Raw genomic sequence first — 23,710 nt, 5'->3', positions numbered from 1 at the left:
CAGTTGGGCCTGACTTTAGAATAGGCCTATTCATACTAACTGTTTAAGATGAGCATTATCTAACGTCACAGGCTGCAACTTCCTCATATTGCAAAATGGGAACCATAATTGCACTTACCTTGGGGGGGGCGACTTTAAAAAAAATTGAGAATTTTGCCTATGATCCTTCTCACAGTCTGGCATGCCTTAAGCATTTAATAAGTGCTGGTCTTTTATTATTATTGTGATTATTAGCATGCGTAACCAAATGGTGTGCTTGGATTATTACAATCTGTGGTACATTGATGTTTTATATTCAACTTCCTGCTTCTTAGTTAAGATAAAAGTTTATTCATGTTTCTTAGAAGAATGAATTGGGAATACCCTTCGCTCTGCCAAACTCAACTAGCAGGACACTGTCTTAGGAGCCCCTCTCTTTAACCCCCAGGCACTGTAGGGAATTTGAGAGACATCTGCAGGGTTGGAGTGCTCATAACATGGGAGAAGCATGGGGTCAGCGGATCTTTTATCAGGATTACAGCGATTCCTTCTTAAATATGACTATAATAACATGCTATCTCTTTCTTGTACATTTTAAGTTTGTTGGCATAAGGGGGGGCATTTTACATGCAATATAAACTCTCCTTGCCACATACTTTTCCCCCACAATTAAGATCAGACCTTCAAATTTGTGGCCCTCTTAATTACACTGGGAATGGACTGATTATAGGGAATGGAATTACAGAATGGCATATTGTTATACAGAAGCTAAAATAGAATGGAATGCCCAAAGAATTGAACTAAGAGATTTGAATGTAAGTATTGTTTTCTGGGAAAACAAACAGTTCATAATATTTGCACTTTTATTTTTTCTATGAAGAATGAGTTAGTGATCCAATTCATGTCTTTAATCTTTACCACCGACTGAATGGTCATTTTGAAAGTTGTATATTTAAGTTTCAGAGAACATTTTTAAAAGAAGCTAACTTGGGATTGTCTTCTTTCTTGGAAATAAAAGAGTCCTTGTATTTGAAATCCACATATATTCTGTTATGTGATTGCACTACATAAAAGAACATACTTAAAAGTAATTGTAAAAATAATTTTTGAAATTAATAATTGTTTACTGAGAAAATTGCCAGCTTGTGTGTGTGTGTGTGTGTGTGTGTGTGTGTAGGGGGGGGCTACACTACTTTTATTTTTTCTTTCTGTTTTGAGAGCATGGCAGGAAGCTGGCCTTAGGGGCTGCAGGCGGAGATTCAGAGGGTGCTAGAGTGATAAGGAGTTTAATGGTCATGAGTTTGGTGCTAACTGCAAGGGTAGCAATTTGAACCCACCAGCCTCTTCTTGGGAGAAAGATGGGACTTTCTACTCCGGGCAAGAGTTAATCTTGGAATCTCACAGGGCAGTTTCTACTCTGTCTTATGGGATCACTGTGAGTGGGTCAACATGGACTGGAAGGCAGTGAGTGAGGGGCGGGGGTGATGTTCTCCTCCAGGATGGCAGGGTTCTTGCTCATGGCTCTGGCTGTGGACAGCTCTGCAGCTCCTTCCTGAGTGGGTGTGAGACTTCACAGCCATGTGGTAGGGTCCATGGATAAACTGCTTTCCTGGTGAAGTAGTTAGAACAAACTTTGGCTGAGTGCCTCTTCCTTCCTCCTTAGCATTAGAATCACATTGAATGGTTTTGACAACGTGTCAAGCATAATTGCAGGGAAATATTTCCCCCTTTCTATGCCACCGTTCTATAGTTTCGAGACAGTTTCACAAAAATTTTCAAGGTGTCTTTTCAACTATAACTCAGCAATATGCATTTCAGAATGTAAGGTTGTTTTGCAATATAATGAGAAGGGCATCTGATGGAACGGCGATTAGTGAATCTAGGCAGCACAGTAAGGGCGAAAGACGCTTTGAGATTTTTTTCAGTGGTTTTCCTTCTGTTCAGTGCTTTCCGCAGTCTCCGTGCAAGCATGATGTGCCTTTTGTTGCCTTCAGCAAATAGACTGGCATTCTCCTCTGCTCGCAAGCACATCTTATATGGGGTTGAGTAGGCAAATAAAGCTGATGATTTGAGTACACTTGCTTCAGCATTTCTTCACTGCTTGTTTCTCAGTAACCTGCCATTTTCCTGGACCTCTCCTATCAGCAGCCTCGTTCTAGGAGGGAAATGGAGTCTTTACACACACACGGGCTTCAAGTTTCAGAAAAATGGAATTTTTCCATGCACTTTATGGAGTCCTCTTGGATTAACTAGGAACATTATTTTCCTTAAAAAAAACAAACCAACCCAAAATTTTCTTTATGAAAATGTGTTATGTCTTTCTACCACTCTGTATGAAGGCTGACTGTTAACTGTCTTTTAATCACTTGAGGTCTGCAGTGTCTCATTCAGAACTCTTGAACCCTGTGTTTTCAGAATTCTAAGGCTTGTGAAAGTTGAGAAAGGCGGTGAGGAGCATTCCTAACAAGGCCCTGGACTCCCGCCTCATAAGCCCACCCTGAACATTTCTGTGAACAGTTACACTGAGTGAGAGAAAAAACCAGACCAACCCCACTCACTGCTATCAAGTCGATCGATGCTCACTCAGAGCGACCCTGTACAACAGGGCAGAAGTGTCCCTGTGAGCTCCCCAAGGAGCAGCTGGTGGCTTCAAATGGCTGTCCTTGCATTGAAGCCGCCCAATGGATAACCACTACACCATACCACACCTGTTCACTTGGCTTTGCTGCCATATCAATTCATATAAGGAGAGGTTTGGTTGATGCACTTCCTCAAATGAAAGCTAACTATTTCCAATATTTTGGGGGAGTTTTGGGATTTCAGGCACAGGATTGTTAAGTGTGCAATAAACATGTACAAACTACTAGAGTCATTGTGTGAGATGGGGTTGAGTTGAGGTTTCAGTAGGATCGGGCTTGAGCTTAATTTCCTGTCTGTTGGCTTTCTTTGGATGTTGGGGAAGTGCTTTTTAGGACTTTTGACACAGATCGGAACTCTCCAGATCTGGAATTCTTCCCCTCAGAACTGTCTAGCACAATCATTGCTCCTTTTTTATACAAATCGTTTCTGTTGGCACCTTTCTCCGGGGTCATTATCTAATCTATGGCAGAGTGTCTCGGGCCCAGCATGTAATCCTTAGCTGTGGGCCATCTGTGTATTGCAGAATGTTCTGCCTTGTCCCTTACCCATTAGGTGCCAGGAGTAACTCCCTTTCCCCAAATTTGATAACCAGCAATGTCTCCTGACACTGACAGATGTCTTCTGGTGGCAGAATTACCTGTGATGAGAATCACTGATCTGTGCTTGGGTATGTGTGGTCGTGAATGGATACGTGTATTAGAAACTGCCAGTAACTTGGTATAGACCCGGGCTTCTCACAATGTGGTGTGCTTTTGAATCACCTGGGGATCTTGTTAAAATGCGGATTCCAATTCAGTAGTGCCTGCCCTCCTGACTGTATGGGGTGGTGCTCTTGTTAGGTGCCACAGAGTCGACTCCGACATAGTGACCAATGTATGACAAAACGAACGCCACCGGGTCTTGATTCATCTTCACTGTAGTATGGTTGTATCATTCACATAGCAAATATTTTCTGAAAACTGGATGTTGGCAGGATATTAACTCAGCCAATTGATGTATTGGTGTTTATTGATTATGCCCTGATATATAAACATAGACTACATTTCTGATGTACCTACATATGTGTTTTCTATTGTTTGTTTTTAAGAGCGGGCAGGGTGTGGCTAAGCGGATTGAAATCTATCTGCAATATGACAGCTAAAATTCTCATCTCAAAAGAGCAGTAAATAAATTTAACTTCACTTTGTGATTTTCCTGAAATTGCCCACAATACAGGAGATATGTAATGGCTACCGTTCTTTGATGAGTGTCTGTGCTGTGTTGTCAAGCACAGATGTTTGTACATCTATCAATTGTGATTCTAATGCTTTCAGGGTTATTTGCTCCATTTTAACACCATGGAAATTGAGGTACAGAAAGGTTTAAAAGGGGCAAAGCCTGAGCTGTTCCCCTATACAGATTAACCCTCCAACCAAGACCATCAACCACGGCACAAGACTGGCCACATACAAGGTGCCTTGTTCAAAGAACACTCTCTGCATAGAGAAATTATCCACTTCAAGGAAAAAGTCTCAGTATCATTATGTTTGCATTCGACCAGATAGTTTATATTGGTCTTCAAGTATTTGCTGAACTTCCTAAAGTAATTTTTAAAAGACAACCATCATATATTTTGAAGTTGACATCTAGAGTCTTTTTGTCCAAACTTAAAATAGGTGTAAAATATATCTTTTTAACGTCTATCCTATAACCTAGGAGCCTTAGTGGTGTATGGTGGGTTACCTGTTGGGCTAACCAGAAGGTCTGTGGTTCAAGTCCAATAGCAGCTCAGAGGGAGAAAGAGGAGCCTTTCTGCTCATAAAGACTTACAGCTCCAGAAACCCACAGGGGCAGTTCTGCTCTGTCCTAGATGCTTGCCATAAGTCAGAATTGACTCAGTGGCAGGGGATTTCGTTTTTTTCCGTTTGGTCATATAACCTGATGGTGTTCACTGACCAAATCAGCCAACTCAGATATTCTTTCTGAAAAAGCATGCCTTCATTTCTCAACTGAATCAAATGTGTAAGTACACATCCCTTCTAAAAGCAGTAAGGATGAAGCCCAGGATGGGTAGATCCTAGAGACAGCGACCAGGTGAATGATTCCTAGGGCTGTGGCAAGGGGACAAAACAAAACTACTTTGTCATCAGTACTGACTCAGAGTGACCCAGTCGGACAGGGTCAAACGGCTCTGTGAGTTCCCGAGACTGTAACTGTTCACGGGCAAAGCAAACTCCACTGTTCTCCCTGAGATGCTGCTGATCTCAAACCGCCAACCTTTGGGAATTGCAGCCCAACTTGTAACCACTCTGTGGCAGGGGAGCTTGGTGGAGGAAAGGGAAGTAATAATGGGTACGAAGAAAGTGTTCTAAAATTTATTACACAACTATTTGCAATGTTTTTAAACCACTGAACTGTATGGTAGGTGAAGTACTCGTCCATAAAACTGTCAAAAATGAATGAATAAATAAAGGCTGCAAGGCGCAGGTGCTTGCCCTGAGCTAGTCCTGGATGACAGAGCAGGGTGCTGTGCCACCCAGTGGTTCTTTCGGAAGCTGCTCCTAGGGGACTTTCCAGAGCAGGGCTTTTTATAGTTGCCACCACCTCCCTGCCCGCCCCATCCTCCTCTGCCCCAATTTTATTTTTGGTGGAAGTTTATACACCAAATTAGGCGCTATTATTCATAGTGGCGAAAACTTAGTTATTCACATAGCAAATGCTTACTAGGAATGGGATTTTGGCAGAATATTAACTCAGCCAGTTGTATTGGTGTTAATTGATTATGCCTTTTTTAGACTCCATTTCTGACCTGACTAGCCAAGTGTTTTATTACTGTTTGTACCAAAGGCAGTGTGTGGCTAAAATGGACGGAAATCTACCTGTGATACTGGGAAAAAGTCTAAATATCTTTGACAATTTCCACAGATTCCTCAGTGACAGTCACATGTATCACAGTGCATCAGTATTTCTCGTTCCGTTTGTTCCCTTTCCAGTGTTCCTGTTATCCTCTCTTCTTTGCCTCTGAGTAATTGTTGACCATTTGGTCTCATGACTAGGGCTTTGAAGTAGGTACTAGTCTTACAGATAGTATCTGTTAGCTGCTCCACTCCACTGTTTGCTAAAATGTGATCTTGGTTCTAGGTTTAAAGTGACCCAGGGAGGCCTCTGTTCTTTATTGTTTCTATTGATCTGGAGTTTTTTGAAGAAGAATTTGCGTTTTCCATATTGCTCTCTCATGTTCTCTGTGTTCAGCTACCGTGCGTCTGGTCAGAATGGTCAGTGGGGTAGCCGCCCGCCTTCTGACCTCAGGGCAGGTGAGAGAGTGCCGTGCAGACATGTCCCTTCTCGGAGCCTTGGGTTACCTTGTACTGTTTTGCTCCCGGCGAACAGAGAGAGTCCTAGTTAGTCTCCAATAGGCAAGCGTTCAGGACCCCAGCCAGGTAGCCGTCCCAGAGAGGCCTCCCTCCTAAGACGTTGCATCGTAGTGAGATTTTGCCAACTAAGAAGGTCATTTTGAAAGGATTGTTGAAAAAGGAGAATTCACATAAGACAAACACTTTTACTAGGAGAAGTGTTTTGAAGAAAATGTGTGTGTGAGAACTGAGCATGTGGCATGGGATTCCCTTAAAGCTCTCTATTCTCGGGGAACCCTGGAAAACCTTTGTGTGTCCTCAAGGGTACATGCACCCCACTTCCCAAATTGCTCTCTTGCAATACTCAAGTTCAAGTACTGACACCACGGGATTATAAGAAACATTAATTGAATCCTATCCAATAAAAACAGGTTGTGGAAGCTGGTTTCATGGACACAAATGTGAGGTAGTTAAAATCCAAACTGGCTTAAAGCGGTATCTTATTACAGCTTTTGAGTTTCTATAATTGGTCCAAAACTGGTATCACTTACTGTGGTTTATCACTATTATTATGTGTAATACCATTTCCATGTGTGTTTGTGTGCATGTTTTGTGTTTCCTTCAAAAATAACACATCTGTCATCTTGAGTGTTCTTTGGTACTAACAATAATGCTGGTTCTTCACTACAAATTATATATTTAGAGGTCTTTTTAGTTTTTATTTACTCACAACTATGTCAGCACACATGTGTTGCTGTAGTTTATCTCCCTCTATGTGTGACACTAATTAGTGTTAGTAATACACATCATATAAGACACATGAAACAGATGGTGCTTCTAAATGCTACAGTGCCGTGACAACTTATATGCAACTCTCACCACTTTTGAGTTTATCTTTGTTTTGCGCATCACCATCAGCCCTACTAAAATACAAGAACCCAAGTTTGATTGTCTGATTCATTTGTGACTCGTACAGTGTCTACCGCAAAGCTCTCATTACACTGGAGGGCTACCAGTGAATGCTGACTGGCTGAATGAAAGGAGGAACAGACAAATAGGTCTCTCTGTGACAATACTATAGCCTTGCCCTAAATGGTCTGACTCATATCCCTAAGAAGATAACGCTGGTATTTACCATAGACCTGGTTTTTAGGCTTTGAAGGAAACGCACAGTTGGTGGCTTCTAATCCGTGTATGATTGTATATGTCATAGCTGTAGAACCTCTAGACACAATCATAACTATGAGAACAGCTCCTTCTCTTCCTTCTCCAAGCCCTGCACTAGAACTGTAGAAGCATGCTCTCTTGAGGAGAACTGGTGGGTGGCAAATGCGCATGTCCCAGCCCCTCACCCTCCTTTGCAAACAGAAGAGTGACATTTTAATTTTTATCTGAGTCCACCATTCCAGTTGGACGAATGTTTGTTGTAATCCACACGGAACATTACATCAACAGCAAATGCAATTGAATCCGTTACAAACATCAGTGATGCTTCAGCTTTTTCAGATTCTCATGACAATTGGCCTGTAAAACTATGGGTGATTATAAGCCATTAGTGACCTTATTTTCTTTCTCTAAGGTTCAGATCAAACTATAATTAGGGAATACCACCGTGATGTGTTTAGCTTCTTAGCACTCGTTTGAAGGTGGCAAATAATTGCATTTGCTGTGTGGATTAGCTGTGTGCACATTCATCACCCCACCCCCTTTGCTTAGAACAAAGGGCTGTAAATAGTGCTCGGGTCTCGGCTCTGCACAGATGTACAGAGAGGGTTCCTGTTCTAGGCAGAGTTGGTAGGCTGCTGGGAAGGAGGGAATCGATCTGGTACAATTCCGTGCAGGCTCCTGAGCAGTGGCACAACTCATTTGGATTCTTAACAATCCTTGAGGACCCTTAAGTGCCTTGATTGTGTGGACTGTGTCAATATTTACTGAATTAGATACTAATGCTAAGATTCTTTTGAAGTATTTATTTTAGAAACATAAACTCATTGTACATTAAGTAACACTTTTATGGAAAACAACTTTAAAAACTAATTGAGAGGAGTTCCATTGCTTGATCCTTCTGCAAACTCTTTAAATGTCTGGCTTTTTGAAAGATCACTCCATATATCCCATTGGCTGTCAGAGAAATAACACCATCCATGTCACATAGCCTCTGGAAAAGTTCTTGTACACCGTGGGACGAGATTAGAAAAGGCAAGTAACATCTTAGTTTAATAGCGTGACCTCACAGACCCCTTGGAAGGGGCCTGCCCTTGGAGAAAAATTGCAAGTGGCTCTTCCTGAGGAAAAGCCTCTGAGTCAGCCTTCTGCTTCATCCTGCTGACATCGCTGTTGTCAGTGATTCAATGTTTCTGTCCTCCATAAACCAGTTGTTCACTGGTCCCTAATTTGGATTCTACTCAATGGCAACTAGTTTCGTTGTCTTGGTTAGTTTGCCGAATAAATTCCCAAGGTTGTTTATCCTACCACTATCTTTTTTTTAGGGGGTGGGAAATCCCCTGGCAATTAAAATATTTGTACCATATTCCATAATCCAGGATTAAGTCTAGGTATCTGCTTTTGCAGTCTTCCAAGATTGTTCCAGGGGTGGTGGGGTGGTGAGGAGGGGGCGGGCTATGTCTTCTGTTGTGGGAAATATTATTTTCACTCGCTTCCACCCCTTCCTGATTGAACAGGTGTTACTGACTGACTGATTTTGCATCTATCTACAACTCATGGAGAGACTGTGGCGGTCCGATAGTGATGAAATCTCACTAGCATTTCTTCTCTAAGATGTAGTTCTCATTATTGGATTCTAGTAATAGCAACTGTGCCCGTGATTTAATAGCCACAGGGTTATAGCAGTTTGCAGAATAATTATATGAAGTTTAATGAAAAGTTTCCTTGGGTTGAGATAACTTTTTAGCACTCGGGACTACACTTTGTTCAATGAAGATTTTCACTGGTTAGTGTGGTTTTTAGGAGCACCCATAGAAATAGCTGTGACCAATCCCTTGGATTTTCTTTATTCTAGGCATGCTGCTTCCTTTTATTTCCCTCACAGTTTTTTCCTTTTTTTTCAAATCACAGCTACAGCATGCCATAATCTTAATGTAATGTTCAACTCATTTAACGCGGTCAGCAAGATCCAGAAGAACAGCAACCCTTTTTTTGGGCATCTGCCAGTCGAGTGTGAGTGTATATCTGTGTCTACTTTATGTCCTTATTACTGAACATCCTGTCATCATCAAGATCATTGAAAGACACCATAAATGGGTCCACGTCCATTAAGCTAGGTTACTCTCTTCCTCCATTATGAAAATAAGAATTAGGCCCTGGCCCAGTGCAGGGTGCTTTAGGTTAATGTCAAGAGCAAATAGAGTGAAAAATGGGGTACTGTAAGTCAGGGCTCTTCAGCATCTGACCCTTCTTGTTTGGCTCCCCTGGGGTCAGGGAGTGAAATAATTAGATGCAAATCATCAAATGACCTATAATTAGAAGGTGCACGGAAACTTTTAGCAGAGAGGCAGAATTTTGAGCAAAGTTTAAGAAAGTCTCTAGTTGAACTGAGAGAATGGTCTTGGCAAATCTCACTTAAATAAAAAAATATTTAAGGGCAGAGAAAAGTGCAAAGGAATTGACTGGGACAAACGTGGGCCTCCTCAAAAAACAAACAAAACAAAACTGCTGAACCAGTGAGGCTCTAAGACCATGAGAGGCCAGTCTGAGAGACCATGGGCAGAGAGCTGGGAGAGTTGGCAGCTACAAGGACAATACTTTTATCTGGAGACCTAGAGAAGCGCCGTGGAATCTGGATTACGGAAGACCCTGTGGGAGACTTGCAGGAGTACTCAGCCTGGGCATGGGAGAGTCCGTGGGACCGGACTGGGCAGTGGCAGTGAGGGCTGGATAATTCCTAGGTACCCACAGAGCCTCGGTTTAGTGGCTTGCCCCAGGTACCTAACGGTTTCATGACCACTCTCTCTAGTCTATGCTCTGCGGTGTTTCAGAACATGTTCGTCGTATTCCTAACACATGATCCGTGACCTGTTAATCATCAATCCGTACTCTGATTTACGTTCTCTAATTTGACGGTGCGTCTCAAACCCCTACCCCAGCAAGTCCCCAGTTGTAAACAGCAGTGCACAGGACAGGCCGCTGAGAGACGTGCGGGAGGGGAGCACTGACTGGCAGGGAACGCTCGCACCTGCACCTGACTAAAATGTCCATGCTCCCACCCATGGCGAGTCACTCAAGCAGTGTAACCCAAAACCCCACTTTAATTTATGGAAGGACGGTCAGATTAAAGCCTTCTTTCTCCACAAGAGGGTCCTTCTGAGATGAAATAAAGTCATACTGAGGACACCTCCAAACCAAGAAAGCAAATTCACTTCAATTGAGCTGATTCTGACTCATAGTGACTCATAGAACTGCCCCTGTGGGTTTCTGAGACCTTTAACTCTATGAGAGTCAAAAGCCTCATCCTTCTTCCTAAGCACACCTAGCACACAATAAATGTCAGTTATTATTACAGGTCTTTAAGTGGTACAAATGGTCCACAGGATCAGCCGCCAACTGCGAGAATACAGGTTCAAGTCTTAACCAGGTGTGCCTCAGAAGGAAGGCTTAGTGATTCACTATTTCTAGTCAGCCGCCATTCAAAACCCTGTCGGACAGAGTTCTACTCTGACATACAGGGCTCATCATGAGTTGGAGTCCACACCACAACTGGTTTTGGACGATTAGAAATTGAAACCACCCCCAGTGGCAAGGCACCACAGAACACGTTAGCCACACAGGGGCGAGCTGGAGTGGCTAGTGAAAGCCCACTAGGACATAAGATATGGCTGTGTAACCCACTAATTGCCACCTGCCCTCAAGCCATTTAGAGATTTTCCAGCCACGTGCATCAAGATTGTCATTTTAGGGCAGGGTTTCTCAGTCTCAGCACTATTGGTTCGTTAGCCTGAATCATTCTCTGCGCCGAGCATTTTAGGATGATTAGCATCCTCCCTGGCCTCCACTTAGTATCAGTATCCCAGTAGTAGTCAGTAGTATCAGGAGGTCAGTTGTAATCAGTATCCCAGTACCTTCAACTCACCTTTGACAACCCAAAACTCTCCTGAGACATTGGCAAATGCCCCCTGAGGGGTGGTAAACTGTGTTACTCAACTCTCACTGTGCTGCCCTTGAGTCAGTGCTGACTTAGAGCAACCCCTGTGGGCTTCCCTCCCAGACTAACTGTAGAACGCTTAGCCTTTCTCCCGTGTAGCTGCTGTCATTCACATGGCAGCCCAAGTGGTAACCACTCCACCACCAAGGCTCCTTACAACTGTGCTAGGGCATGTTGATGTTTGGGAACACAACATTGACTCTGTGTGTTAGTTGTCTGCCACTGCTTTGTATCTGGGACTAGCCACTGGTTTTCATTTCTCTTTTTTCCACAGATGTACTCTTCTGCTCCTCTCCCTCCCTGGAAGAGAACAAGGCTTTGAATGTGCAGTAGCCAATGAGATGCCAGACTAACACAATGGATGTTAATAGCTGCCCTGCTCATCTTCTCCCTGCTCTCCATTCCTTGGGCGTGAATATGCCCTTTCTCTGCTGGGATCAGACACTCACCGACCTGTCTGGTTGGGGACCTAGAGGCGGGGTGGGCTGACTGAGTTGGCACAGGTCTCGAGAGACCAGCCTTTTTCTGTGTGTTCTACATTAAAAATTGTGGAGAAGATGGTTGGAAATATTTGGTGATGGTTTTCAAGCTGTTCAGAAGAAACTGCTCAGGAAATATAAAAGATTGTATTTGTCCAAGATCACTTGAGATTTCCATCTATTCATTTGGCTGACTTCATTTTTTATCAAATCTAAATTTCAGTTCTGAATATATCACAGGATTCCTAAGCTGAAATATTAAAATATTTTTATGTTGATAAATCCTTCTCTTCCAAAAATGTGTGTTAAGAGGTGCTGTGAAGGGTGCTTTTCACAGCCCATCCTGCATCTGCCTACTTGCTTCCTCCCTAACCTGGAACCACTGACACTAGACTTTTATATGCAGTTTTATATGGACTTCTGTAGTTTCTTTATATGAATAAACGGGCAAATATAAGCATAGATTCACTGGCAACACTTGCTTTTTGCAGTGAACCCTATCTCAGAGATCATTCCATGCAATCAGGCTCTTGGGTAGGAACAGGACAGGGATATCAAGATCTATACTGGCTGTTAAATGAATCTTTACCACCTCATGATAATAAAAGTAAAGACAATTTACAGGGGCTTGTATTTGTTGTTGTCACTACTGTGGTGAGATATGGGAGTCATGCACGTTTCTTGTTTGTAACTTTTAGTGTTACGTACATTTGGATAGTAGTTATCTGAGTGACGTAGATGGCACTATGGTGGTTGTGTCTCTTTATAATGTCTGGCTGTAGCACCTGCATTTGTTTTCTTCATTGAAAACGGAGGCAGCTAAAATACCATACAAGGCTGCTGATACGGTAGCCCGGGAACTAGAATGCAGCTGCTCAATCCCAACTGCTCTCCATGCCAGGCCTGGCTAACACAGTGGAGGAAACAAGCCAACTGTGAAACTGACTACTCTGTGCCACGTGATCTTATTTAAATCCTTGTAACTAACTTATTTGAGGTAAGTTGGAGTGTTCCCATTTTACAGGTGGGGGAGGGACAAACTAGGTTTTGCAGAGGGGCTCAATATTTTTCCATAGAGCACAAATAGACAAAACTAAAATTCAGGCCTTATCTGACCCAGGTCTGCAAAAAGGTTGAGTGCTCTACTGCTAACCCAAAGGGGTGTCGTGTCAACCCCTCAATGGCTTTGAAGGTGAAAGGACCTGGGTTCCCTGCTCCCATAAAGAGTACAGCCTAAGCAACTACACTCTAGGGCCATTCTACTCTGTCACGCAGGGTTGCTGTGATGCGGTGAGTCAGAATTGACTCACCCACATCTCCCTGCAAAGCCTGCTTTTGTTCCACTTCCTCAGGCTCCAAGTTAGAAAGCCCACATAGGAGGGTGGACCTCAGAAGGTTTACTGTTGTCTTCCCTCCCCCCCCCCCCCCCAATGGCATCCCTGCTCACCTCATCTAGTGCTACCTGGGTACTGTTTTTTACTTATTATCTATTGGCTGTCTCTTTACGAGAATGCAAACTCATGCAGGTTGTGTGTGTGTATTATTCAACTGTTGGTCTATTGCATTCACTGCAATTTTTCCAACTCAGTACCTCCTACTTAATAGTCAAGCAGGATTTGGTAAGGATTTGAAGAAGTTCCCAAATCAAATTATCGAGTTGATGCTGACCCATAGCAACCCTATAGAACAGGGTAGACCTGTCCATGTGCGTTTTCAGACTGCAACTTTGGGAAAGCCCTGTCTTTGTTCTGAGGGGTGACTGTTGGTTTCACACCGCTGACCTTAGAGTCCAACTCAGAACCACTTATCCACCAGGGCTCTTTCCTTGAAAAAGTACTTACTCTGCTTTTAAACCATGGCCCGGGCTAGGGGATGTGTGTAACTGGAAGCAATAGGAACAGAGGAGTTCTTCCTTTCTGTGGTCTGTGCATGATAGTATTGTCATTTATTGAGCAATTATTATATCCCAGGTATCATGCTAGGCATGTCATCCTAAAGAATAGTCACACGAGTAAGGAATCGTTGGCGCTCATTGAACAAAGAAGCAATTGAGGCTAAGAAGTTACCGAAGGTCTCAGAATGCCAATACAGCTTTGACTCCAAATTCTGTTGTCATCCCTCTGACATTCATGTGTTCCTCCTGCCGCAGATACTTTATGCACTACCTTCTCCTGTGAGTACGTGCTGTAACAGTCCGCCTGGCCAGGGCAGAGTCACCGCCACCAGCAATCGACTGTTTTGTCACAGGATTTTCTGTGGGTTCATAGCTACTTGAGCCTTGATCATGAGACATTAGCAAATAGTCTCTAAATGTAGTAATATAGCAAGTTTGGTCATTTGGCATAAATTCATAATTATTTTTGGATGGTTTAAGAATTGTGGCTTTGCCAGTAATAACATCTCATGTTCCCCAGAGGAGGTGAATTTGTCATAAATGCCATTTCCGCAGAACATTTCAAGGAACTTAAAGTTCTCGGAAAATACTTTTAACAGGCAGCCTTTTCTCAGAGACTTCAAGGGCATAACATGATATATTCATGTGTGTGTGTGTGTGTATGTGTGTGTTTAGCTCATTAAGTATGTTTTATATATGTATTTTATTGATCAAAGTCTGTTTCTATTTAAGTGTTTCTTTTGTGGCCTGAGGGAAGCAGAAATGGATGCTTCAGGAAAATACTGGTATAGCTGCAAAATGTCTTAGTTTAATCCCCATTAATCCCTTTTCTCTCTCTAAATCCCAAGTTATATATATTACAAATAATTGTTTTGGATGATTAGTATAACTCAGTTGCCTTTCCTTAAAAAAGAAAAAAACTTATAGTTTATCCTTTTTTGACTATCCTGAGCCAAAAAGGAAATAAAAACATAGAAGCCCCTGTTCTTGTAACGTTATTTATTCAAAATGGTTTTCCTCTTTTATTTGGTTTTCATACGTTAGTTCACTGGCGATCGTTTGTCAGATTGAGCCTTGGATGCCAAGGCAGGGGCCAGTCAAGTGCTGGAGTGGCTGAGTTCACTGGCTGTCACCTCTCTGGAGCCTGGCTGCCTACAGGCAGCAGATAACTGGGTGTGCTTGGGAAACCAAACGTTAGTGGGAAACTCGAACTTCAAAAATTTGAAAACCACTACAATACAAGCTTATCCATGACTGTAGCTGCTGAAGTCAGATGGTGTGCCGTGGGAAACAGACTAGATGGGAGACCAAAGGGTGTCAGATGTGGAACATTTTGATCCTTAGAGGACCTTCCCGGCCCTGCCCAATTTCTGTTACCTGACTAAATCAGTAGACAAGGAAATTGGGGGATAGGGACACTCAGAGGGCCACAGCAGCAAGCGGGTGGCACTCTGCTGGGTGAACACATCAGTGAGCATCCCCATATATGTAAAGATTATAGACAGGTTGGAAAGCATTATCCTAGAACTGTTTGGAACATAAGTGTAAAGGGCCGTTTTATTTTGCTGGTCTGCTTCATATGTCCTCTTGCATGCAGCATAAAAGCTAACAGTGGTTTGGTCATCTGAACCTTGTTTAAGTTCCCCTTGACTGACAGTCTAAAGAGCGTTTGGGTTACATTTTCCTTTTCTGCCATTTCGGAGCATTGGGAAGACGGTATGTGAACGTGGAGCTTGACCCAATGTCCTCTTTAAGTTAGGACTGTTAACGATGCAATCGTGGGTGCTTAAGGGAACTTTACAGCTTCCACCAAAACAAAACTCAACTGCCAGAGTTCATTCCGACTCATCGCAACCCTAGGTTACAACTGCACGTGGGTTTCCAAGACTGAAAAACTCTTCATGGGAGTAGAAAGCCTCCTCGTGCTCCTGAGGAGCGGTTGATAATTTTGGACTGCTGACCTTGCTGTTAGCAGCTCAATGCACAGCCGTTCTGCCACAGGGTGACCTCAGCTTGTCCAGTGAAGAGCGTTTCCATCGTGATGTAGTGGTCATGATGAGAGCAAGGACTTGGAACCTACTCTCTCGGCCCTGGGTCACTGCTAGTTCTGTCCCTAAGCAAGGGCCTTACCCATTTTGTTATTTTGCGTCTCTGGAGAAAAGGTCTGTTTATCGAAGAGTGAAAGTGCTATAGCTTACTTCATGAATGTGCTACTTGGGCTGCCATCCTTTTTGTTGTGCTGCCCTGTCTTAACTTTGTGATTTGAATTTTAAGACAAGACAAGCTATTTAGGTTTTTTTTTTTAAACTGGAAAAAGTGTTTTTGAAAAGGGCCTTTTAAAAGCACATTTCAAATGTACCCATTTTACAGCTAAACAAAAAAATAAAAGCAAAACCCCTGATGCTTGAATGAATGCAAAACCACGTCTCGGGAAAAGGACCAAATGCTGCTCCTGACTTACTGACTCTGTTGCCTATCACCTCTGCAACAAACAACACAGTGATCAATGAACAATACAATTCAACCAGTGGAGTGGATAAAGCCTCCTCCGATCTACAAAAACGATGATGCCCCCAGGCTAACCTTCACATAGCCGCCTTTCTTCCCTAGTGCCCAGGTGATGCTGTGTACAAAGCAAAATGGCAAACTGCATTTTTTTCCATCAGAAGAGGTTTTATGACTGTCGAGGCTATGGTTCATAGCTATATGGAAAACTTTAAATGGAATTTCATGAGATTCAGGTGTATTTTTGGTTAATATGTCAACCACTTGTCCTTGAAGTCTATAAATGCTCTGTAAAGGTAAAGAAGTAAATTTTGTTTCATGTTCTGACACTCTAAGAGCAGGAAACAGTCTTTTCAAGAAAGAACCTAAGATGTGAGGAGACTGTTAGTTTTCCAAAGAATCTTTATTGCTTGTCTGGTCTACATCATTTAGTCCAAGTTGTAAACCTTGTCTTGGAGGTTGATTTTTCACTGTCACTTGTGTGCCTCTGGGGTGTGGTAAGACTTACAAAGTGAAGCAGGGTAACGCCAGGCCAAGAAACCTGTCTCTGGCCTTTTGTCTTTAGCAGTCACTTTATTTCAGGCGACTGATTTTTTGTATTCCCCCTCCAGGTAACTGAAAAAGTTCTCTTTAGGAAAGTTCGTGGGGATTTCTGACAGGAGGGATTTCCTTCAGCTGTGGAATCAGGTTCACGCATAACCTGTCCTTAGAGTGTAATAAGGAGCCCTGGTGATGTCATGAGTTATGTGTTGGGCAACTAACCACAAGGTTAGCAGTTTGAATCCACCAGCCACTGCATGGGAGAAAGAAGAGGCGTTCCACTCCCTTAACGATTTGCAAGCACAGAAACCCGCAGGGGCAGTTTTACTCTGTCTGTAGGATCACTGTGAGTCAATGACTGACGCAACGCCAGAGAGTGGTTGTTTTTCGCTTAAGTTTGGTCACTAAGTAGCAATTTCTTCAAGTTTAATCTTTTATTTTGACTTCAAGTAATGCACCTGTCTGTGGCGTCCTATGAATGTCTATTTCCTGTCTTGACCATGGCTGGTCTTGAATCTGTTTAACCCTAGCGGTTTCCCTTGTTGAGCCCCGACAGCCCTTAGACCAGTTTCATGACGCAAATGCCCTATATTATTTTCTGCCTCTTGCTGCTTTTTTTGGGGGTGGGGGGAGGTGTTGAAGGAGCCCTGGTGCACAGTGGGTTAAGTGTTGGGCTGCTGGCCAAAAGGTGGGCAGTTCAAGCCCACCAGCTGCTCTGTAGGAGAAAGATGAGGCAGTCTGCGTTCATGAATGTTTACAGCCTCAGAACTCCCATGGAATAGTTCTTTCTGCTCGGCCCCATAAGGTGACTATGCATTAATTGACTCAAAACAGTTGGTTGTTTATTTACTTTTGCTCTAGCGGTATGCTCCTGAAGGACTGAGATCTCTGTATCTGTCACATGGGCTTGAATTTAGTATGTTCTTGATTGGGAAGTGAGAACCATTAGACTGAATAGTGTCTAAAGTTCTCAGAACTTGCTTCATGTTTTTCAAGCAGAAGGATATAGAAAACCATTCACTGGGCTGGATAATTTAACTCGGTCTCTGATTCATTGCTCAGTCCAAGGAATTGTATGTGATATTCTCTGTAAGAATGATGTTATGGGGCATACTTTTGGTGGAGACAAGTGGAAAAAAGTTCTGACCCTTAAATGCAAAGTCTCCATTTGTCCCAGAGATCAAGTCCAACTCACATCTACCGTACAGAACAGAGTAAACTGCCCTGTAGGGTTTCCAATTCTGTAAGCTTTTTGGAAGAAGACTGCTGCAACACCCCTCTGTGTAGCAGCTTGTAAGTTTGAACTGCCAATCTATTGGTAATAGCTGAATGATTTAGCTACTGTGCCACCATGGCTCCTTATAGAAATAATAACCAAACCAAATAATCGTGCCTTCGAGTCCATTCCAACTCAGTGACCCTATAGGACAGGGTAGAACTGGCCCTGTGACTTTCAGAGGCTGTAACCGTTGAAGGGACTAGAAGGCCTCGTCTGTCTCTTGTGGAACAGCTCGTGGTTTAAAAGTAAATAACGTTCCCTTCTGTAGCACAGGGTTTATCTTCAAATCTCCACGGAGTGACTCCACTCCCTTCTGGAATGTCCCGGGAACAGACGATCCAGGTGGGGATAAGGGACTTGCAAGCATCTCAGCGCATGGCCTGTAGTCTCCAGAAATGATCCAGAAACTTTCTCATACTCTCTCCAGGCTTGGAGGCCAAGCAGCTCCTTCCTGTTCTTCAGCTGCATGAGTAGCTTAATACACTAGTCTTGTCAGCCCAAATGGGATGAATGTTTTACATTCCTCTTAGGAGATCTCTGCTCAGAGATTTGTTTTTTGTTGTGATTTAACTTTTAAAAAGCATTTTGGAGAGAGAAAGGAAAAAGAAAAACGCACAATGTAGTTCACCTTTAAACTTGCTCCGTGGTGGGCCATGAGGCAGAGCTACCCAACTTGTGGGGCTGACCCTCATCTTTGGGGCTGCTCTTGGTACGAGATTTGGAGCTCTCAGGTTCAACTGCCATCCAACCCAAAGCAAACACACTGCCGGCGGGTCATTCCAGGCTCAGAGCAACCCTGTAGGACAGAGTAGAGCTGCTCCCAGGTTTTCCAAGGCTGTCAGTCTTTACGTCTTTGTCCTGGTGGGTTCAAATCACCAAGCACTTTGGTTGCTCAACCCTCTGCTCCACCAGGACCCCTTTTAAGTGCTACGATTATGCTCATCTTTAATCTGTACTAACTACAGATTTCTTTTCCCACAATCATCCATTTTCTGTAGCTGATTTCTCTCTATAATGATGACTTGCAGCTTGCTTTTTTTTTTATAGCTTCTGCCCTCCCTGATCAATTTTCCTCTGGGACTAGTGCCCACTCTATAGTTCTTACCTAATAGTGCTACTTAGAGGTGGATGTGATTGTTTCCCATGTCTCGCTTTGTGGAAGCCAGACCTGTCTAAGGCTCACCCAGTGAGCCTAGAAGAGTAGAGCTCGGACTTAGCAACCTTTATTCCTGCTCGTTCGTCTCACCAAGGAGTCACACCAGGGTTGGAAGTGGATGATCCTGTATTCCGATGTAACTTTTAAAACACTCCCACACTGTTTATCTTTACTTAGTTATTGTCAGCTGAGCTCTTATCTATGCTGCCACATCAGTCCACAGAGTGTAAGAGTGTCTTGATCGAAAGAGCAGGGACGGGGGCTGTGACAACAGCTGTGGACAGGCAACATCGGTGATCTTCACTCACTACCATCGAGGGAGCAGAGTGAAACTGCCCCTGAGGGTTTCTGTGGGCGTCAATCTTTATGGGAGTCAAAGCCACCTCATCTCTCTTCCCCAGAGCAGCTGGTGGATTCAAACTGCTGACCTTGTAGTTAAGCAGCCTAACTTGTAATCCATTCCACTGCCAGCACTCCGTTTGGTAATCCTAGTCCTTGTCATTACATGGTGCCTTTCTGTGCTAGTGGGATAGTGACCTGGTGTGATGTGTGCAGGACTTAGGCGCTGGGCCTGCTGGGCAGGCCGAGCACAGTGGTCTGCATACTCAGTAAGTGTCCTCTGACGACGAGAGAGTGGCCAATCGTGGGTTGACTCCACAGGTTAGCCTCAGAGTTCTCTAGCCTGGTCACTATAGAAAAAAAAACAAACCTCCCATCACATAAAGCCTGGGCAGATACGCTGGGCACAGAAGCCACAGAAATCTTAGAATCAAAAGACAATCTGCTGGTTTCCAGTTCCTGCAAAGACAAGCCGGCTGCGTCTCCCAGGCCTTGAGCGGAGGCAGAGAGATTAGGGAAATTCAGAGGAACCCTTCATTAAGGACAAAAACCAATGCACTCTGCTCTTCAGAGTTTGCTTCCATGCCCCAGGGCGATTCACCTGGACCGCTTTCACCACCTTCACTCTCATTATATTGGGGAGGGAGTTAAGTACGGTGGGTGGAGGTGGGCAGTGCATCGTGACACATCTGACTTGTTCTGCTTACACAACACACATCTCCCATCTAGTGCAAAGCAAATTCCACCTGCCGTGACTTCATCTGGGGCCTCAGTGGTTTTCTAGGTTTTGTGTTAGTAAGTCAGCTCTCTCTGGTTACTCCAAGTAGTGGCAGAAAGGGGTTTCAGCCTCTTGTGGTAAAAAAATAGTCTATAAGAAGGGACCCTGCTTAGCTCAGTTTCCAGAAATATGAATCAGTGTGGCTTACCAAGTGAGACACTTTTCAACTGTAAATCATTTGTTCATACAACAACCCTTCTATGACCTACCCACTACTTTTTTAAAAAAGTCCTTTTTAGCCATTGGGGATAAAACTGGTTGGAAACTGACCAAGTACTGCCTATAAGGAGTGTGTAGTTCTGTGGAAACCAACCAGCCAACCCTATCCAACCCATAGGAACCCTACAAGACAGAGCAGAGCTATCCTCGCGTAGCTTTCTCCAGTGGAGCGGCTGGTGGACTCAAACCATTCAGTTGGTAGCCGAGCACTTAAACCACTGGGACACCAGGGCTCTTTTAGTTCTGTGGGCACACAATAAGCAGTCAGCCAAGGTGTGGTTTCTGCCGGGGACAATGCCCGGTCTGAGGGAAAATACCGCGGTGTCCCCCAAGAGCTCCCAGCTTTCCTAAGGGACCTTCCTATAGTTTTTGAGGAACTTGTTTTAAAACGACAGTATGGAGTCAGTTTGAGTTTTGCTGGCAGGGTAGGTGTGAGGAGCGCAACATGTTTGTTTAACTGGCGGATACCAAGAAGCCACTTGTCAAGTCATGACATCCATGATCATGACATGCAAGCACACGCCCTCCCCAGGGCTCCTCTCAAGCCTCTAGTCAGGGACTGCGCTTTCAGCAGACCCAGCAGCGCTCAAGTGCATTGGTGGTTTGTTTCGTCTCTCCATTAGCCTCCTGCTTCACTGCTGTGACAAATGGGGTGTCCTCAACTATTAACCTAAAGGGTGACCTACGGACTCCTGTACTGCCTGTGGAGCAGGTCTACTCTGTCGCACACAGGGGTCCCTGTAACAGCATTGACAGGATGGCAGCAGTTTTGGCTTTGCAGTGTTGTGACCCAGGGCAACTCTGGGCGATGGGTCACCTCCCTCCTCCTCTGCTTTCTCTTGGGGCTTCCCACTTTCTGTCTGTGATGGGCTTTATCTCCACATCACCATTTACAGGGCCACAGCTGTTTCTGGATGTTCCCTTCTCTCTTGACTAATTTAAGGTGAAACAAAAGGTAAGCGGAGATCCAAGAATGGGGCAGGCTCTGGCTTTGCCTCTCAGTAACTCCATGTCTCACAATGTAGACATGAGTGTCTTCCGTAAATCACAGCACCTGGGTCAGATGGCCACCATGGTTTCTTCCAGCTGTCAAGTTCTGTGGCCACTCTGCAGGTGCGCATGTGTGTGCATACTCTCTGGGGTCTGGGGCATCTCACTGTCCACATGAAAAAGAACTTAGCAAGGCATTTCTCACACCCAAATGTGAGAGATGTGTATAGTAAGGCTCTCTTTTGCTGATAAGAACTATGCTCTAGGCTTGAAATGGTATAGTTATCTTAAACAGAAAGAAGGAATACGGTATATGTTCATCTGCACCTCTACCTATCGCATCCTACTTACCTACCACCTACCTACACACATACCCCTGCTACCCATATCTCCCACAGACAGCTATTCATTCATTACTAAATAAAGTCTCAAGAGTGGGTCTTCTTTTGGAACATAGGAACATAGGAATGTTAGGGGAACATAGGAATGTTAGGGTGTCCAGACTAATGGAAGAACACTGCTAATGTGTTATTCTCTGGTACTGAGAAGTAAACCTGCTACTGTCCCATCTGAACCTGCTAAAGCATCCTAGAGGACAAGCATGAGAGAGTGCTTCTCCCGTACCTGAAAAAGAACCAGGGGCTTTGACCTCTAGTTTTTCCCCAGCTTTCCCAGTTAGAGGTTATATTAGTGCAGATGAAAGTTGGCAGGGGTTGGAGAGTTGGGGTGAGAAAAGAATCTCAAAGCTGTTTTTAAGGGGGTGATGGTAAAAGAAGCATATGAGAGGATTTCCAATACTGTCGATAAGACCCCATGAGGAATCAGTACATGTAACAAAATGATTCACTACTTGAATGTCCTGTCTTACTCCAGAAGTAGAAACTGACCAGAGGAAGCTCAAAAAAAAAAAAAAAAAAACAACCAGAAAAGGAAACCTCAAAGTGATTGGCTTAATGGCTCAGACATACTTGAGTGATGGCAGCTACGCCGTAGAAGTATTTCTTGAAAGGTTTATGGTGCTGACTGCCTATGCAGTGACTCTTCATCTTCAAACCCCACTTAAATATCATTTACGGACACTAAGCCGTCCATTTGAAATTGAAGTTAAATGTGTAGTCACATTCAATTTAAATAAATCCAAAGAATTTAAATGGAGGCTATGCCCAAGAGAGTAAAGTAGTATGTGTTAGTTTTTCAAAGATACTGACATGGAAAGCAACAGATACGGGGCATTTCAGTTCCTGAAAGAGATGGAGGCCAATATGCTATTACGACTTCTATGACTGCTCAGTGTCCAATTTTATAAACAGTTCGCTCCAAGCCCCTATTCCTTCTTCCATAAAATAGGAGGGGCTGCATTTTTTCATCCTCTGTTCACTTTGTAAGGTTCTTCCTGGGCCCTGAAGCACTGGGTACAGATAGAGCATGGCCCAAGAAGAATGAACTTTATTAATTACATCAAGATCCATTTATTACCAGAGGCACTTTTTTGGCTTTTTTTTTTTTTTTGAGGGGAAGAGGCAACAGGGAAGTCTACAACTTCTTTTTGAGAAATCAAATTAGTGGGAAAAATTAAGGTCAAGGTTTGATTTGTATCTTTTTACTTGTTTCTTTCATATTGGCTATTACTGTAGACTTCCTCCTAGTATTGGAAAAATACAAAAACACTAGTATTTAACTGTTAAGGTTAGTCACCATAAATGGACAAAATTAGTTTCCACAAAATTTGGAAGTACATAATTAATGTGTTTTATTTGCAAGGGTAAAATTCACATTTTTCCCATCAAAACACATTTCTTTATATACATTGTCCCAAGGACTATGAAATACTCAGACCACTGTGAGAAACTGTAGCTACGATTAGTCTCATTTAACTTTCAGTTTTAAAGGGGGCTCTTAGAGGGTGATTGTTCTCTGAAGCATGCTTTTTAGAGTTAATAAGTGGGAAAAGGTGTGGAAAATTGAAGTATGTCATTTAAAATTTTTGTAAAAAGTGAAGCCTGCCGACTTAAAAAAAATTAATTGCAGACTGCGGGTAACACAGCTGGGAGAGCTTTGATAGAGGTTATGATTTTCAACAGTTGAGCTGTAGTTTATGGTACAGATGGTACTTTGGGTATAACTGAAACAATAATTAATGGTTTCTATTTCCCTCCTCCTCTATTAGATTCAAAAAAGCAGAATGACTTTTTTTCCCAAGGCAGGAATTTTTCCGTTTCCAATTACAGCCTATATCAAATAAACAACCTTTCTACTGCATATTCCGTACTTCTCCGCAGTGGCCTGGGTGTTGGCCCCTCTCTATCTTCTCATTATGGTAGGCTTCCCTTAGGTTTCAAATAATAGTTTTGGGGAAATCCTACTTCTCAGTGCTAACCTGCTGTTTATATAGTCTATCTCCAGGCCAAATAACATGTAATTT

The 23,710-nt window shown here is 43.4% G+C and overlaps 2 protein-coding genes and 1 pseudogene across 2 annotated transcripts in view; 1 reads left to right on the top strand and 2 right to left on the bottom strand.

Annotated features, from left to right (window-relative positions):
- Window positions 1-23,710, top strand: part of CMSS1 (cms1 ribosomal small subunit homolog) — a 452,794-nt gene that overhangs the window by 38,779 nt on the left and 390,305 nt on the right. The gene's annotated exons all lie outside the window — the stretch shown is intronic.
- The window catches only part of LOC142439007 (filamin A-interacting protein 1-like), a 109,270-nt pseudogene that overhangs the window by 26,481 nt on the left and 59,079 nt on the right, over window positions 1-23,710 (bottom strand).
- FILIP1L (filamin A interacting protein 1 like) overlaps window positions 1-23,710 on the bottom strand; it is a 28,845-nt gene that overhangs the window by 3,592 nt on the left and 1,543 nt on the right. The gene's annotated exons all lie outside the window — the stretch shown is intronic.

The sequence above is a fragment of the Tenrec ecaudatus genome, chromosome 2, assembly GCF_050624435.1.
Source record: "Tenrec ecaudatus isolate mTenEca1 chromosome 2, mTenEca1.hap1, whole genome shotgun sequence".
In the NCBI taxonomy this organism is placed as follows: domain Eukaryota; kingdom Metazoa; phylum Chordata; class Mammalia; order Afrosoricida; family Tenrecidae; genus Tenrec; species Tenrec ecaudatus.
The sequence above is the reverse complement of the archived record's forward strand: the minus strand, read 5'-3'. Positions and strand labels throughout refer to the sequence as shown.